This window comes from Tupaia chinensis, unplaced genomic scaffold (assembly GCF_000334495.1).
Source record: "Tupaia chinensis unplaced genomic scaffold, TupChi_1.0 Scaffold143843_1, whole genome shotgun sequence".
In the NCBI taxonomy this organism is placed as follows: Eukaryota; Metazoa; Chordata; class Mammalia; order Scandentia; family Tupaiidae; genus Tupaia; species Tupaia belangeri.
The window spans coordinates 348,190-367,063 of NW_006203694.1; the positions used below are offsets into that span (position 1 = coordinate 348,190).

At 38.0% G+C, this 18,874-nt stretch overlaps 1 protein-coding gene and 1 pseudogene across 2 annotated transcripts in view; one reads left to right on the forward strand and one right to left on the reverse strand.

Annotated features, from left to right (window-relative positions):
* Positions 1–18,874, reverse strand: part of BRINP1 (BMP/retinoic acid inducible neural specific 1) — a 157,882-nt gene that overhangs the window by 42,517 nt on the left and 96,491 nt on the right. The gene's annotated exons all lie outside the window — the stretch shown is intronic.
* On the forward strand, positions 13,433–13,888 carry LOC102468591 (mediator of RNA polymerase II transcription subunit 10 pseudogene; annotated as a pseudogene).

Consider the following 18,874-nt stretch of genomic DNA (forward strand, 5'->3'; position numbering starts at 1 on the left):
CACACACACATACACACACACACACACACACACACACACAGAAATACGCACATGGAAAAGAAACCTGAGAAAATGGAAGAGAAAAGGGCCTCCATTATTGCCAAGCACATAAATTCTGCCTTACGAAACCCAAGCAGGCAATAGGTGAGAATTTCATTTGAACACCAACTCACCCACACGGAACATATGGAATATTCTTCCCCCCAATCTCATTATACTTAAAAAGAAAGAAAGAAAGAAAAAACAAACTTGTTAAACCTTAAATTGGAATGTTTCACTGTTCCACAGGGTATAGAACATCTCATCGATCCTCCTCCTCCCCAATCCTTGATGCTTGCCCTACCCCTCTCAAGCCTACCTCATGTCTCACCTTGAACACATGCATCTCACAGTATTTTTGTACTGTGTATATAGATTGCGTGTGCTGAAATAGTCCTCCTCTTCTCTGCCACATGATGGAGTATATACTTCTTTGCCTCCCTCCTTCCTCTTCTCTCCTATTAGATTTTTCTTTACTCAGAACACACCAGATACCATGCCCTTTTCTCAGTCCTTCCAGTATTTCAGTACAGCCTTTGCACTTGCCCTTCTCTGTGTTTAGAATACTCTCTTCCCAATCTCTCTGTGGTTCTCTTGACCTATAATCCAGATCTTTCTAGACTCAAGATAAAATGTCTCTTCTATTTTTTTATGGGGCTAATGACTCACTCACATTATCTTTCCGTTTTTAAGTTTATTTATTTATTTCTTCCATGAATGAGAAAGAGAGAGAGCATCTGGACAGGGTCCTGACACCAAGGTCCACCTCCAGTCTCCCACATCCCCAGATCCTGTGCAATTATATGCCCAATGTATTCAAAGAGGTTTGTGGATGCAAAGCTGGAGTTTGCCCATGTGAGTCAGACTTGCAGAACATCACTTTTTACTGCTGGACTACCATCCAGTCCCTGGGTTCAAATTATCTTTTGAATTTGTTATATGGACTGGGTTTTAGGGAGGTGTCCTCTACACCCTCTTTCCCACCCCAGCTCTCCCTATACCAATATAAAATAAAGCTAAGCCCAGTGTAGCCTCCATATTTTCATCTGTTGAAAGAAAGTTATTCTCTACCTCATCCCAATTAAAAAAAAATAGGTGTCCAATAAGCTTTTGAGGTGGTAGGGTAGAAAAATGAAGTGACCTGTCCAAAGCTACACAACTAAAGTAACAGAATTAGACCGGTAATTCAGACTGAGCTCTGAACCACGTGGGGGGTCCTTATACCTGTCTAGAGGGAAAAAAGCAGGGAATGACACAAACTACCATGGTAGCTTCAGCACAGACCAACCTCTGGTAATGTCCTTAGACTCTCTAAAACTTGGTATTTTGCCTGTGACATTGAAATCCTAATCTCTTCATGGACTAATGAGGAAAGAAATAGCATAAACAGCACCTAAGCCATGACCTGATTGTTACAAACTGAATGTGTTCCCCTCACATTCATGTGTTTGAATCATAACCTCTTATGTGATGATATTAGGAGGTGAGCTTTGAAAGGTAAAAAGGACTAAATGAGGTTACAGAGATGGGGCCTTTGTGATGGGATTAGTTCCCTTATATGAAGAAGAAGAAGAAGAGACAGAACAGTGCTCTCTCACTCACTCTCTGTCTGTCTCTCTTGCTCTCTCTCTTTCCATGAGTACATATCAAGGGAAGGTCATGTGAGCACACAGTGAAAAGGTAGCTGTCTCCCTGCCAGGAAGCTATCGCTTACCATGTGCCATATCTGGTGGCATCTTGAACTTCCTAACTTCCAGAACCATGACAAATAAATGTCTTTTGTGTTAGAAACCCAGTCCATGACATTTTGTTATAGAAATCCAGGCAGACTAAGACGGTGGTATAATTACATGTGCAATAAATGTTAGGGTTCCCTTATGTGCCCCATGTTCAGATTATGATCCCTTACCCAGACCACAATTGAGCCCTTCTTGGAAAATCATCTTCAAATATTCCCATTTGAAACAGTATGAAACATGCCAACAGTGCATTTGCTCTTAATACTATTTACAATAGTTATTATAGGTTTTCATTATTTATTACTCCATTTTTCTTCTATAAATCTTTTCTTCTTTCCTCTTCCGTTATTTCTTTTCTTCACTGTTCCTCTTTCACCTTTCCTTCATTCTTTCTTTTATCCCCTCTCCCTTCCTCCATTTCATCCTTCTTTCTTGTCTTCCCTCCTTCCATTTCCTCTTCTTCCTGTGCATATCCCTTAAAACCTACTACATTTAAGGTAGCATGCATGGATACCAGGGTAAATAATGCAGGCATCTCCCTCTCACTACAAACTTCATAGGTTAGTGAAGGAGAAAGAACGTAAACAAGCTACTTGGATGCAGTGAGGCTACTTGCTCTGCCACTAGTATGAGTTCTTTTGGGGAAAAACAAATGAAGAACACCCAACCCAGACCAGTAAGGGTGGTCAAAGACACTCTCCTAGAGGAAAGGCACTTAAGTTGAAACCTAATCAATAAACAGACTTTAGAGAGTGAGAGATCCACAGAAAGAGTACAGGCAATAGTCCCAAATATAGACAAAGGGGACTTTTAGGTTAAGAAGCTTCTGCACAATAAAGAAACAACAAGTAGAGTGAGAAGACAACCCTCAGAGTGGGAGAATATATTTGCAAACTATACCTCAGATAAGAGACTGGTAACTACAATATACAGGGAACTCAAGCAGTTTATCCACAAATAGTAATAATAATAAATCCAAATAAAGATGAGAAAATGAGCTGAACATAATAACTCTCTAAGGAGGACATATGAATGGCCAAAAAGCAGATGAAAACATGCCCGATATCTTTTATCATAAGGGAAATGCAAATCAAAACCACAATGAGATACCTTATTTAAATCCAGTCAGAATAACTAAAATTTTAAAAATAAATAACGATAAGTGCTGGTGAGGCTGTGGTGAAAAGAGAACTCACCTACACTGTTGGTGGGAATGCAAATTAGCACAATCACACTGGGGAGTGATATGGAGAGTCCTTAGAAAGCTAGAAATAGAACTACCATAGGACCCAGTCCTCCCACTTTTAGGTATTTACCAAAGTATAGATAGAAAAACTCTCAGTTGGGAAAACACTTGCACATCTTTGCTTATTGCAACATTATTTACAATCACTAGGACATGGAATCAACCCAAAGGTCCAAAAATAGATGACTAGATTGAGAAATTGTGGCCTATGTACTCTATGGAATACTATTTAGCCATAAAAAAACAAATAAGACCCTGACATTTGATACAAAGTGGATGAATATGAAAGACTTAATGATAAACGAAGCAAGCCAGACTATGAAAGATAGACTTTGTATGCCCCCACTCAATATGTACCAAATGCCTGCACTCTATAGCAGAAACTGAAAGTTTAGAGGAAATAGTAGCAGGGAGGGCAACTATAAATACTAGAGATAGTAAGGATAAAGGTAGTTAAGGGGTGGATAATGAAGGGAGGGGAGGAGGGGAATAGGGGAAGAAAAAAAAAACATTAAATTGACAAAAATATGAAAAGCTATTTGCTGATGACAATGTATACAGGCTGGAAAAAGCAATGTTGTACACTGTAAAGATATGTGATTAAATGTAAATTAAAATTAAAAACTAAAAAAAGTAAAACAATAAACATGGACTTTTCTCAAAAAAAAAAACAAAGAGTAGTCTAGACAATGAAAACAGATTGCAAAAAAAGGCCTTAGGCAACAGAACTCCTTCCAGCTGAGAATCAACCTAGCCATCACCTTTCTTTCTGATTAAAGCTCATTTTCTTCTGTTTGTTTGTCTGCTTCCAAGTTCCCTAGAGAAGAGGAGAAAGGATTCCCATGCATGAGAATAAAGATCAAACTCTGAAAAGAAGAATGACACAAAGCAAAGATCTGTGAGCTCATTAGAGGAACTGTATTTCTTACAGCAACAAAGGTTAAAGATCTCTACCCATTACTGGCAAGAATTCTGAAATTCAGAAAAAGAAATGGGTCTTCAGTTTCTTATGTTTAGGTCTTTAGTTCATTTTGAGTAACTAAAAATGTACTCATAGAATTAAAGAATAAAATAGTGCTTACTTGAAACTAGGAAGAGGCATAGGGGGATGTTGATTAGCAGAACAAAACCATAGTTAGGTAAGAGGAAGGAGTTTAGTGTTTGATAGCAAAGTAGAATAACTACAGTTAACAATAACTTAGTGAGTACATCAAAGCAGCTAAAAGGCATAATTTTGAATGTTCCCAAGACAAAGTAATGGTGAATATTTAGTTTGATTATTCCAATTTGAGCATTACACATTGTATTCATAAACTGAAAAATCATGCTGCAATCCATAAATACACATGATTATTATGTATACATTTAAAAAATAATTTTAAAAATTAATGGAGATCACTGCTTTGTTGTGTTTCAACGACTTGCATTGAATTCGACACTGAAGTAACAGAAGAACTTTCAGTGGGACTCTCCAGTGTATCGCTGGAGACCTTCACCAGCATTGTCGATATTGCTGTCTAAAGCAGACATGGGGTTCGAGTTGATCATGCTTTGTGAGGCTAGGAGACATTTAATATCTGGAAAAGAGGACACAATCAGAGCTTCTAGTCCCATCTTAAACTGTGATTCTGATATCACTCTTTTGCTGTTAGGAACTCATGGCCTCTTCAGCTTCAACAAGTAAGTACAGAGAATTATTGAAGGATAATAAGAAGAGGTTTAATATGCACTTCCTAACTTGTTAGGAAACTGAAGGTTTGGAGATTCAAAACTGAAATACGAAATCCTAGCAAAAAAGGCCTTGACTGGTAATTAAAATATTAAAGTAATATTGTTTCTGGCACATAGTAGGTGTTGCTTAAATAGACTTCAGAAATTGAATGTCAGTAGTCTATGATGAAGATGAAAGAACATAAGCTTTGAGACAGAAATAATGAAGGACTGTAATGGGCGTGGAATAGGGATTGGGTCTTGAAACATGAGCATGTTCTGAATAGATAAAGAAGGGCAACTCTGTATGCCACCACAGAGGGCATACCTCAAGCAAAGATGAGTCAGCATGTGAATTCCTTGGATCAATTTAAGACTCATTCAAGGCCAAGACCACATATCATCACGGGTTGATTTGCACAGCTTTATTTTACTTTCTTCTATATCCTAATTATCTAATACAGCAGTATTTTTGATAGATTTGCTCTTTTCTGACCTATTTCATTAGATATTAAAGGCACGATCTCTTACAGCATCAAGGAGAAGAGGTAAAAAAAATACAAGGTCTATTTCGGTTGCGTATAAATATTTTTCTATTCCATTCACATTAGAATGTGGGCCTCCTGTAGATATTTCTAAGCCCTATAGGAGTCCCAGCTGTTGTCTTGTACCTGCTAAGTTCTGCTTGTCAAATTCTGTCCATTTCTGAAATGCACAAGGTGGAGAGAACAACAACAAGGACTGCACCTTTTGCAAAAAGTCAGCCTGATCCCCTTTCTCATGAAAGCCCAGGGATTTCAGACTGGCAGATAAAGGACTTTATGGCTCCAAAAGCCATGCTGAACTCCAGTGTAATGAAGGCATGCAGGTCAATTACCCATCTGTTTGTGTTTCTGTTGCTGTGAATTACAGTATCCATCGCTGACAGCTCATTGGAGTGGAATGAAAATAAGACGATAATTCACCGGGTGAAACTGTGCAGAAAGGGCGAAAAGGCTATGATCTCATTCAGAAGTTCAGCCCTGTCTCTGTGACGGGTCATTTACACTCTGGGAAATGAAGAAAGGCAGCTACCTGGGCAGGGGAAAGGGTGGGTTCTAGCTCCCTCCATGTAAGAATTAGAACACGTCCCCTTCTGGTTAGAGTTATCTTTTCTGTATATTAGTATCACCATCTATTCTGCAGGATCATAAGGAGTAGACTCAGAATATGCAGGTGAAAGGCACAGGTAACATAGAATTCAGCATAACAAAACTAAAACCTTATTAACTATTATAAATTTAGAAGGATGAAACAAATGGCTTTGGTAGGAGAACTCCTCATCATTAGAAGTATAAGCAGAGCTTGAAAGTTGAAATGGCAGGCATATGCTCCATCAAACCTAAGATAAAATGGCATGTGGTGGATTGGATTCTCAGTAACCCATGTTTATTGCCCTTCCTTGTAATGTCCTCCTTTTGAGAAAATTACACATTCCCACCTTCTGAACTCTGATGGGTTCATATTACATATTTTCACTGATGAAATGTGAGTGTAACTGATCTGTTTCACTTCCAAAACCAAGCCATAGGAACCGACATATGCATGCATCAGTTTCTCTTTTCATAAGTCAAAGAATGTTCTAGATAGAGGATACCAGAACAACAAAATCACAATAGACTGATGAACATCATATAACATACTTAAGAAATAAGTATTTACTTTAGCAAACCATTGAGATTCAGGAATTGTTTGTTAGCATAACATAACCCAGTCTATACTGACAGATACAGAAGGTGGCAAACTATGTTTGATTGGCCAAAATGACCTGCAACCTATGTTTGTAAATAAATCTTATCAAAACACAGCCATATGAATGGTACTGTTGAAGCTGAGACTATCATGTCCACAAAGCCTAAAATACTATCTGGCTCTCTATAGGAAAGTCTGTCAAGCCTCATACTAGATGGCCGAGATTCTTTCCAGTTCTGATTTCCTATGAGCCTATCCTGTCCTGTTGCTCATTCATTTATCAAGCAAAGATCTTAAGATCTAAAATGTCCCAGGCAGTCTTCTAGGCTCTAGAGACAGAGCAAGGAACTAGAAACAAAATATTTGTTCTGATGAATTTACCTTTTAGTGAGGGAGCTAGACAATAAATGAATAAATAAAAATAGGAGATTTTTAATGACAAAGGAGATTGAGAGCAGGGAGAATTCTAAACAACAATTTTAACTTCAGAAAAGATAATATAGTCTATGAAATCACCAAGGATAAGGAGGCCAACACACTTTTTGAATCAAAGTCATGAAATTTCAATGTGAAAATACACTTGAAGCTTTAAGAAGAGGTTGATTCAATTAGTATAAGTTTCTTCACAGAATTCATGATAAAAAACAAACTTGATAACTATAAAACTCTGTGTTACCTGATCCCTGAGTCAGTCAGCTGGTGTCCCCAAATTCTCTCATGCCATCTCCCTTTCCTGTTACATCCTCCCCCACTACTGCCTCTCCTCCAAACAGTTCTCTCCTGTTCACATTTTGCCTCTAGTTCTTACCAACTGTGTGACCTTGGAAAAGCTAAGAGGCTCAACTCCTTAGTTTTCTTATCAAAGTTTCCTTTGTATGGCTGGTATAAACATTAAATGAACTTTTTATATTTTAATGTAATGCTGATTCCATGACTGACTATGTTAGCCAAATTCATAGAATGACCACCTCACAAGGTATATTTGACTGTATGTGAGTTTTATGTCAGTGGATGTGAAATTAAAACAATACATGTGAAGCTATAGGTATAGGAAAGTTGTTCACCTGATGTTATTTCCCGCCCTTGACCTGTTTTCTATTGCTTTCTCTGGAGACCAGAGGCAGTCTCTGGTCCCTCTACTGGCAACCAACAGAATCTTGTACATCTCAGATTCTAATAGAATGCTTTTCATACTACGTGTGCTTATAGGCATGTTTCTTTTAGACTGTAAGGTCCTTTAATATAAGAGGCAGAGCCTCATTTATCTCCTATTTTCCTGTTGTTGAGCACATTAGTGGCAAATATATTTGGATGAAGGTCACTCTAGATAGAATATGTTTCAAGAGGCTTGTGGTTCTCTGTCCTATGCTTAGCCAGCCTCACTTCTCCAGAGCCACAACTCATAGGCAGACCCTGTATGGTCTTTCCCCAATATCAGAGTTTGAGACTTGAAGGTATTTTAACTTGACCTCAGTAGTTAACAAAGACAAGTACTCCAATAGATCTGAGTAAAGGAAATGCACAGAACTTAATCCCATCCTAAGAGAACAATGGTGCTGGAGGACTAGACACAACATGTGTTTGTAATTTCAGCACATAGTTTGTTTTGGATCCATTGCTATAAATTGTGGTTCTTGAGAACCATAACTGTATCTTACATTTCTTTGCATTACTTCCAAGGGACCAAGCATGATCCTGCATCATAGAAGCTTTGCAAATATAAAAGTACTAAATTTAGCATCTATTAAGAAAACCATTCACTATCTTATTAAGCCAGGAACTATACTAGCTGCTAAAGATACATAAAATGGTTAAGACATGTTTTCTGACCTGAATGGGCTCCAGTTGAATGGCAGACAGATTCACAAATAGACAACAATAATAAAATAGACAGGAGGAAAATATAAGAGTCTTCTGTTTTTGTAAGAGTAAAGAAGTTCAGAAAAGTTCAGATATTTTGGACAGGACTGAACTTAAGTGATAAATATAGCCCCATATTTGCCACAAAACCACAGATCTGCAATGGGCCCAAGCTTGGATACATTCAGGAAACTCTGCATATTTAGTACAACTTGAAACTCATAACACAAATTAGTAAAGTTAAAGCACTGAAAAGTCCTACAGTAAATAATTGTGGTTTATGATGTTTAATCCAGTATTTCAGTACTAGTGAGCTTTTGCTAAATTACTATGTGGTAACAAATAATTTCAAAATCCCAGTGGCTTAAAACCACAAAGCTTTATCTCTTACTCATGTTTTATGTTGGATGTACTTTGGTTCTGCTTCAGAGGTTTTCTTCATTTTTGGATTTAGGCTGAAGGAGTAGCCCTTCGGAGTAATATGCTATTTTCATGACATAGGGAAAGCAGCAAAGCCCAAGGCAGGCAACGTCTCCTGAAGTGTCCACTTAGATGGGGTATATGCTGTGTCCTCTCACATTTCATTGACTAAAGCAAATCACATGAAATGTCATCAAGATAACTGACTAGAAGGACCCAGAATTCTTCCCTCTATAAAGAAGAGATAAAACAAATATTAAATAAATACATTTCAAGCAGAGTATCTAAAAGAGAACCATGAGATTCATCAAGGCAATGGCTGAAACCTTCTGAAGCACAAAAACGACTCCATAAAATCGAATGAGGTGATGGGTTTCATCTTTTAATGAACATTAAAAAAATGAAAAAGCAAGGAAACATAATCCAATAACAGATCCTCCAAGAAAGAAATGCTGGAAATATCTAAAGGAATTCAAAATATCTGTTCTAAGAAAACTCAGCAAGATATATGAGCATAGAGATAGCTAATTCAATAAAATCAGAAAAACAATTTATGACTTGAATTAGAAATTCAACAAAGAGAGAAAAATCATAGAAATAATCAAACAGAAATCTTGGAACTGAAGAACTAAATAAATGAAATAAAAAATACAACCAAAGAACTTCAGCAGTAGACTAGATCAAGCAGAAGAAACAATCTCTGAACTTAAAGATAAATCTTTTGGAATTACTGAGTCAGGAATAAAAAAAGAATGAAAACTAGAAGACAGCCTATGGGAATTAAGGTACACTATTAAGTGAAAAAAAAAAATCACATTATGGGAGTTCCAGAAGGAGAAAAGACAAAGAGAGATACAGAAAATGCATTTAATAAAATAATTGATGAAAACTTTCTAAGCCTAGGTATGCAGATTTAAAAAAAAGAAGAAAAGAAAAGAAAAAAGAAACTAAAAAATCTCCAAACAGATTTAATCCAAAATGTCCTCACTGAGGCATATGATAATGAAGCTATAAAAATTTAATACCATAAAAAGAATTTTAAAACAACAAGAGAAAACTGTCAAGTAAAATGTTTAGAAATTGACATCTGAGTAAAAATGGCTTTCTCAGTGGAAATTCTGGAGACCAGGGCAGAATGGGATGATATATTCAAAGTCCTAAAAGAAAAACAAAACGAAAGCAAGACAGCAAGAATACTACATCACAAAAGCTGTTATTACAATTGAATTAAAGGAGAAATAAAGTCTTTCCCAGGTGAGCAAAAGCTTGGGAATTCACCACCACTAGACGGGCTTTATAAGAAACATGTAAGGGAGTCCTGCATCTGGGAGCACAAGGACCATAACTATCATCACACATGTGCAAAGAAAGTATAAAACTCACTGGTAGAGCAGATACACAAAAGGGGGAAAAAAACCAAACTGTTAGTACAAAAACCCCCACCAAACCACAAAGCTAAATAACATGACTAGAAATGAATTAAATTCCCCAATTAAAGCATATAGACTAGCTGACTGGATAAAACAAACAAAACCCAAGCTCACTTCACTTGTAAATACATAGATTGAAACTAAAAGGATGAAAAATGTATTCTCCACAAATGGTAACCAAAATCAAGCAAAAGCTGCTACATTCTTATTAGATAACATAGACTTTAAGTCAGAAATTGTTAAAAGGTATAAAGAAGATGATATCAATATAATGATAAAGGATCAATTCAGGAAGAGGATCCAGCAATCATAAATACATACAGGCCTAACATGAGAGGATCCAAATACACAAAGCAAGTATTAGATACAAAGGTAGAAACAGACTTCAGTAGAGGAAAATCATGACAAATCACATGTCCAAGACCACTGTCACCTGGATAGGAAGTATTCTCCCACATTACCTCACTACTTGTCTCATGCCAATGCACCAGGCCATACATACTCTTAGAGGAAGAAACAATGATTTAATCATAAAATCTATCACAAAATACACTTACTTTTACACCCAATTTCTAAAAATTTAATTAACAAGTGATCCAGCATTCCGCTTCTAAGTATATACCCCCCAAAATGACAGGTTGCTATTCCAACAAAAACTTAATACAAATGTTCATAGAAGCACTCATCGCAATAGTCAGAGGTAAAACTAAATGTTCGTCAACCTGTGAATCGATAATCAAAATGTGGTACATCCAGACAGTAGAATCGGCCATAAAAAAAGTACTGATGCATGAACAATATGGATAAAACTTGAAAATATTAACTGAAAGAATCCAGACAAAAAGACTACATATCATAAGATTGCATTTATTTGAAATACCCCGAGTAGGAAAATCTATGGAAATAGAAAGCAGATTAGTAGTTGCCAGGGGATGAAGGGAGGAAAGACTTGGGAATGACTGCTTAAGGGTACAGAATTTACGTCTGGTGTGATGAAGAAGTTCTGGAAATAATGATGACAGTTGCATATTATGGATGGACTTAATAGCACTGAACTGTATACTTTAAAATGTTTAAAATGTTAAACAAGAATCAACATAAATTGATTTGGTAACTCAAATCGATTTAAATCAGTAAACGTTTATTGAGTACCTACCACGAGCTAAACACTATACCAAGGAGAAGTAAATAATGACCAAATAAAAAAGCATATGTTTTCTCTTCTCAGGGATCTCAACTACAATTAAGTGTCAGCCTTGTACAACTATACACAAAAGACAAGATAAAATGTATCTGAAATATAATAAAGGCACATCAAAATGCTGAGTTAGTCATACAAAAGGAGAGTTTAATTGGAAGGTAAACTGCGAGGAAATAAGTAAGGATCGACTCAATCATCTCATAAAACACACAGGTACCACATCCATATGACAGCAGTAAACTAACTATCATGGGTGATGACTTAGGCTTGGCCCATTCTAATGTCTGATTTCTACACAACTAATGTGATCAGCAAGGACTCTAAGGGGCCATGATTGTTAAATAGATCAGATTGCCTCATTGGCCATTTATCTGTCAGGATTTCCACACTGCCTTCACCACAAGTTTATTTGAAAGGTACAGACCCACATGACCATCCAGCAAGACTTGCTCAGAGTTCCCCCATCCTTCCTATCAAGTCTGAGTCTCAGGTACCCTATAGATTTCAGGATTCTCCACATCAGAAGCATTAATTTCATGGCCATACAATCCTGAAATGTTGCCAGGCCTACTGATCATTTATTCTAGGGGTATGTGGTCTTTTCTGGTTATAGATCCTTCTGAGAATATGAGAATAGCTATGGAAATTAGTCACCTACACACATGCATAAGTTGGCAAGTAATTTTAGAAAAATCACAGACCCTTTAAATATATAGCAGAATCTATAAGGGTTTATGTTGTTGGCACATAGAAAGGGCTATATAAATACTTGCTCTAATAAAAATTGTGATTTTTATTTATATGCCCCAGGTAGAGGAAACAGCATAGAATTTAAAAGCATTGCACTGAATGAACCTGAGTTCAAATTCCTGATCTGCAACATACAAAATAGTACTTAATTTTTATAAGCTTCCATTTTTGTTTTCAAGAGATTTTTACTACTGGGCATGTGGGCTCACCAGAGACATAGAGAGATAGAGACACAGAAAGCAAGAAATCACCCCCCTGAGAGGATGAACACTTCGCAATCCCTTCTACTTTATTTTCCTCTAGGTATTTTGGGGACACACACACGCGTGTGCATGCACTCGGCGTTCAATTACCATTATGCCATCTGCTGGTTCCATAGAAGCCTCAATTTTAAAAACTAAAAATGGGACTTTTGTTGAAGTTTTCAGAAGTATTCATATAAAGAAATGAGCACTATATCCTACATATAGTAAGTGTCCATAAATCACAGCCATCTTGATTTTTAAATAAGGTGCTTTCTATTTATATGTTTTGTAATTAAATACAGAAAGATGGCTTAGAGGTTGTTTTTTGTTTTGTTTTGTTTTAAGATTTTTGCCATAGGGTGCATGTGTTCAGGGAAGGGAGAGAAATAGAGACAGGGAAAGGGAAAGTGAGAAATTACCCCATAGGGGGTATGACCATGATGCAAACTCTTCTCTACCATTCCCCTCCTGGAATTTTTGGCACACGTGCAAGTAGCGTGATTTTCAAGCCATTGAGTCTGGAATTTGAAGAACACTAGCCATGTGGGAGTCCAGCCCCATAGCTACTACTCCACCTGCAGGCCCTGCAAGTATGTTTTTATTCCCATTTTGCAGATTAAAAGACTTAGGGAAGTTCAGCAACCTAATTAAGTAGTTCGAAGTCTTACTGATTCTCCCTATTCTATTTGATATCTTCAATCTACTTACTGAAAAGTACCCTTCCTCTACTGACAAGGCAAGAACAGAGTGCTCAGCGGCCCGTAAAGGAAAACCAGTCTTTAGCTAGAGCCAGCTGGATGGAAATCAGCCAGCAGTCTCAAAGTTACTACTCTTTTGTTGAACAGGCCTCATAGAGCCACAGGAAAGAAGAAACATAGATTCCTACCAGTGCCTCCGGGTCCTTGCTAATTGAATGAAGACCTTAGTTAAAAGCCATTCCTATTCCTCAGAGGAAAGAAAGTGGCAGGTATCAGGGCGAAGCCGGAAGCAAGAGTGCAGGGCCGCTCCGCTCCATGGTGTCAGTGCTGGTGGCTGTGGGCAGGCAGGGTCGGGCTGCAGCGATGGAGGTGAAGTTTGACCCTCTGGAAGAGCACCCGAAGAAGGTCATGGAGCTCGACATCATTCTGAGTTGACTTCCAGCTGGTAGCCAGGCCAACCTCAACCAGAAGCTGAATTTTATTGTGACTGGGTTGCAAGATACTGATAATGCAGAAAGCAGTTTCATGATATTACTGGGCCATTAGAAGATTTTGAGTACACAAAGCAAGTTTGAAATCCCCAGTTCTACACCAACCGGTGCTGAGAGAGGGCACTAGCTAAAAATGAACAGGTTAAAGACAAGATTGACACAATAAAGAAATTTAAAAGCTGTTGATTCTGGAGCTTTCTCAAGTGTTCCCAGAACAATGGCTAAGTACTGAAATTTCCATGGAAAGGGCCACCCACCTTCCCAATGGCTCAGCCATCCTGTGCAGCTCCCTAGAGCCCAGGAAGAACCACTGACACTGCCCTCCTGAAAAATTGGAAGACCCTTGGCCTGTCACCCGCCCTTCTGTCCAGGTCATTTGATGGGTGGCTGGCCTGGAGGAGAGGCAGGAGCTGCACCCTGGTTGCCCCAGCAGCACCCTGTTCTCGACAGATTTGGCCGCACCTCACCATGTGATGGGGTGGGGGAGAATCCCTCGCATTCTTACTATGCACAAGCGGGACCAGGAAGACAATCTTGGAAATACTAAGTATGACTAGTAAATTAGAGGTGTGCAAAAGTCCACCTAAAATTATGTACTTGTTCTGTTCCACTTTATTATGGTGCCAGTTTAAAAAATTGGAAACAATGAAAAGAAGAAAAACTGGTTTAATGTGGGAAGTACTTCAGTTGGTTTTGTATATTTTCAAGCATGTGCATAAAGAATGCGTTAAACGTAACTTTCGCTTTCATGGATTTCAATTAGACATGCATATAATAAAGGCTTTAAGTATTAAAAAATAAAATAAAAAATCCATTGCCCCTTACCCTTGGCTAATTATTATTCACGACTTACCCCAAAGCTGATGGGCAGAGAAGGCGCTGATGCCAATCACTTAGTGTACCACCCCGGGGTCACAGAGCAATAAGAAGACATGATAAGAATATAGAAGAGGAAGAGCACTGGTGAAAGGGAGACTCAGTCATATCCCGTCTCCTCCTCCTTTACTACCATAGTTGGGCAGGAACTGATCCCCCCGTCTACTCAGGTCTAGAGTGTATTGTGTTGACTCAGAGCTTTTTGAGGGGACTAAAGTAACCCCGGACCCAGGCAAATAAGAATCAAAAGCTGGGAGGCTTTGGGAAAAATGTTTGTAGCTCCTTGAGTTTCAATTTCTTTCTCTGTGTAATAGGGAGCACAATCGTTAAATTTTAGTTGGTGGGACAAATTAAGGCATTAAGGGAGATAAATATAATGCCTAAAAAGTAGCAGCTCAAATAAATGCTTCTAAACACTTCTTCCGTTTTCATAGTTTCAAATTTTTTTCTCCCGTGAGTGAGAAAGATAGAAAGATGTAAAGAAATAGCACCCTCAATAGGACCTCTGTACTGAAATCCACCCCAACTTCTGCCAGCTCACAGGTGAGCACATGCCTAGTGTACTCAGGATATCCACAGGTTTCTAGAATTGAATTAGAAACCTTCTATATAGTATTGGCTTGTAGTGTCTTATTTTACCAGGGCACCACCATCCAACCCAAACTACATGTTTTGTTTTGTTTTTCCAACTACATGCCTAATGATTTCAAAAATAGTCATTTCGTGATACTTAGTTCCAGAGAAGGACTGACACTAAACTTTGTTTGACTACTGCTCTTGTTCCTTCTTCTCCTCTCCCACATGTCCTTACTAACTTCCTCATGTTCTCTTTACCCCACTCCCTCATTTTTCTTTTTCCTACTCTCTTTCCCCTTCCTTTTTACTCCCTTTTTCTAATCATCCTTTTTCCATTGTCACTCTAGCACATTTCATATGTAAAAACTCCATTCAGAAAACACATATAGAGTTCCTAGGTGGGTGGTGCTGCTTTGAATATTACACATCAAAACAAAATTTCTTCCTTTAAAAATGTCTAGGGCCAGCTCTTTAGTATAGTGGGTAAATGCTCTACATTGGAAGTCAAGTCCCATAGAAACAATGGTGGTTTGATTCTCAGCTCTGGAGCCTTGAGAAATATGCCAGGTGGGCATACATGCATGCATTCCCCAAATCCTGATGAGATGGACAAATGGAGGATAAAGGATATGTGATGTGTGGCTGTGTCACATTGGGGGAGTTCTCTCTTTCTCTCTCTCCGACAAGTGCATGTGTGCCCTCTGACAAAACCAAAAAGTCCGTAAGACTATTCTAATAGAAAAGATAGAACCCCAAAATAAAGCACCGTAAATGAGCCAGGGGAGGGAACATTGTATTAGCTCGCGTAGAGCATAGGAGCTTGCAGGATACCATTTAAAGTGGTTCTTGTGACTAAGTAGAATGCCGGTAAGTTGAGATGGGGATGGGGATGTAAGGTATCCTTGGTAAACGATAAGGCTGAACAAAAGCAGATGGCAGAGAAAGAATAAGGTCAGTTAGAGAAAAGAAATCTGTGTGATTGAGCATATTGGTCATAATCGTCACCTCTGACACTGATTTGGTAGTTAAGTGTTTATAGAAATCACTTATAGGAAATTCCTCCCTACGTTCCTACAATTGACTTTAGTCAGTAAAGGAATCTGGTACCCCATCACAGAGGGTCTTGAATACCAACCTAGAAAGTTAAGTCTTAAAGTCCAGAGACCTGGCAGAGCCATTGAAAGGTTTCAGTCAAGAATAAGTCTTAATTGATGATAATTTAGAAAGATTAATTAAAAAATGAATACATTGAACACAGATGCATTAAGAAAAATGTTAATCACTTGATTGATCCACAAAGAAACATTGATCAAACTGAGATTTGTATTTTAATTGGCTAAGCATGTTTTCCACATATGCACATTTGCTTTAACCCTCTAGACTATAATCCTCCACTGTGACTAGCACATTGGTTGTGCTCAATATTTGGTGTACTATGAATATATGCTGAGGTTTTATGGGTTGATGTACTGAGTTCCTACTATGGAAGAAATACTGCGCTTACTCATTCACCACATATTTAATGAGCACTTGATGTCAGCCAAGCGCTCATGCCACAGAGGATACAAAGATAAATACAGCAAATATTTTGCAAACTACATTTATACAGAGATGGTAAAAATGATAGTTAACATTTTTTTGAATGCTTAACCTGAACCAGGGATAATGTACAGTCTTACAACAACCATAATACTTACAAAATAATAAGACAACAACCATAAGAAGTAGGTTGAAGAATAGAGCTCAGAGGCTGCAGTAATGGGTCTGAGGTCATTCAGCTAGCAAATGGCAGAAATGGTATTTTAACTTAGGTCTCTTTGACTCCAGGGCCTTTTCTTGAAACCACTATTCTACATTGTATCTCTTTGTATAAGGAAGCAACTGACAAAGGCCATGATGTAGAAGGTCAGAGAAGAAAAGAAGCCAGATGGCTTCTCAGAAGAGGTGGCATTTAAAGGATTCAATGGCACGACACCTGCCTGAAAGATGTAACATCCAATGCAGTAGAAAAGGCACATACACTTTTGAAGAATGGTATTCATTCAAGGCAGCACACTGGTTGGCATACAGCATGCCCTTAGGAAATGGTCATTAGGTTGAACTGAATCCAGTGTGATGTGGAATAAGAAGTGTAAGACTTCAGAGGAAACAGAACTCACTCTGGGCTAGATGGCTCATTCTTTCATTCATTCATTCACTTGGCAAATATCATCTGAGCAGTGTCTATAGACCAGGCTCTCTGCATTATGCTAGAGATAGATGGTTATTACCAATCAGAAATTTATTTTCCAAGTGAGTATACAAATTAATAATAGGGTAACTATGCTATTGTGTGTCAAATCCTTGGAAAGAAAGTGGACGAGGCATCTAACCTCCTTAGGAGAGAGGGTTAGAAAAGCCTTCCCAGAAGAGTTGAAAGTTCAGTAATTAAGAGAAAGGATGTGCAAAGATGAAGACAAATAAAAAATAAAAATAATAATATTTAAAATATATGTGTGGGGCCAGCAGGTGGCATGATGCTTAGGGCACTGGACTCATACCTGGTCAAATGTGGTTTGAATCCTGATCCTGGCAGCTTGCTTCCTCACCTTTTCTCTCTCTCTTTCTCTCTCTATCTCTGGCAATCAGACATACCCTTCAGCAATTAAAATTTTAAAAAATTCATCTAATGAAATATAAGAAACACTATAGGCCTAGAGTATAGATATAGGTATATGTAGGAAGGTAGAATAAGACAAAGCTTATAAAATAGGCAACAGCTAGATTAGGAAGAGTCCGTGGCTAAGTTAAGAAGTCTACACTTTATACCAAAGTCTTCCACACAGGCTATGGAAGATTGTAAACAAGAAAGTAATAGCATTTAATTTGGTTTCAATATGACCACACTGACATTGCGATGAGAATGGACCACTAGCAGTCAAATCAGAATCAAAAAAGTTTGATCATTGGGAAGGGAGAAATGATAAGATGAAGGGCTGAACCAAGGTAAGGAGTAAAGAGAGAATGGTTCTGGTGAGGAGTCATTTGTGATGGGCATTGAAAGATGAACAAACTCAAAGACAGAGGATGTCTTTTAGGCATGAAGAGAGTCTGAGTGCATGAGTAATGGGAGATAGACCCTATCCTGGAAGGAGCTGGGGTTTCAAGCAGCTACACAGGGGGGGAACAAGGGTGGGGGTCAATGAGGAGGAAGAAGGGGTGAAAAGTAAAGGAAGAGAAGGAAGAGAAATTATTTGAGACCAATAAATAAAATAGACCATTTGAATGTGAAGATTTTAAAAAGGCTCTCAGAACACAACAGTCTTAGGGTGGCCCTGTCTGGAAGTTCAGGCACAAGGTACGCTATGCTTCACATTGGCAGTTTTTAATACCATCTTCCCTCACTGGTCTAGTGGACCACCTTTTAATCATCGTTGTTCTTATTCCACGCAACTTTCTTTTTTTAGAATCTGGAGATGGACTAGTGACATCCCCCCTTTCTCACTGAGGAAAACACCATTGAATCTAAAATGCCAATCATTGTAAAAAAATACCATTGTTTTATGTACACTAATAATACCTTGCCACTTAAACTGTGATACACCACCAGTTATAACAAAGCATGCTAATTTCAGATATATTAAAATCTGGGGGAAAAATCATGCAACTTAAGATCTATAACAAGTAGTCAGGAAGTTAACAAAATGTCCCTACTCTATATCTACAAATTGTACCCTCTGGTACCATGTATTTCTACTCCCCTCTCTTTACTACAGAGATTCCTACTAAAGTAAATGATTTCAGTTCTATATAAGACCCTTTTCATTCTTGCCCACTCAACTTTGATCCTAAAATCAATCCTTTTTTGTTTATAGCATCAATT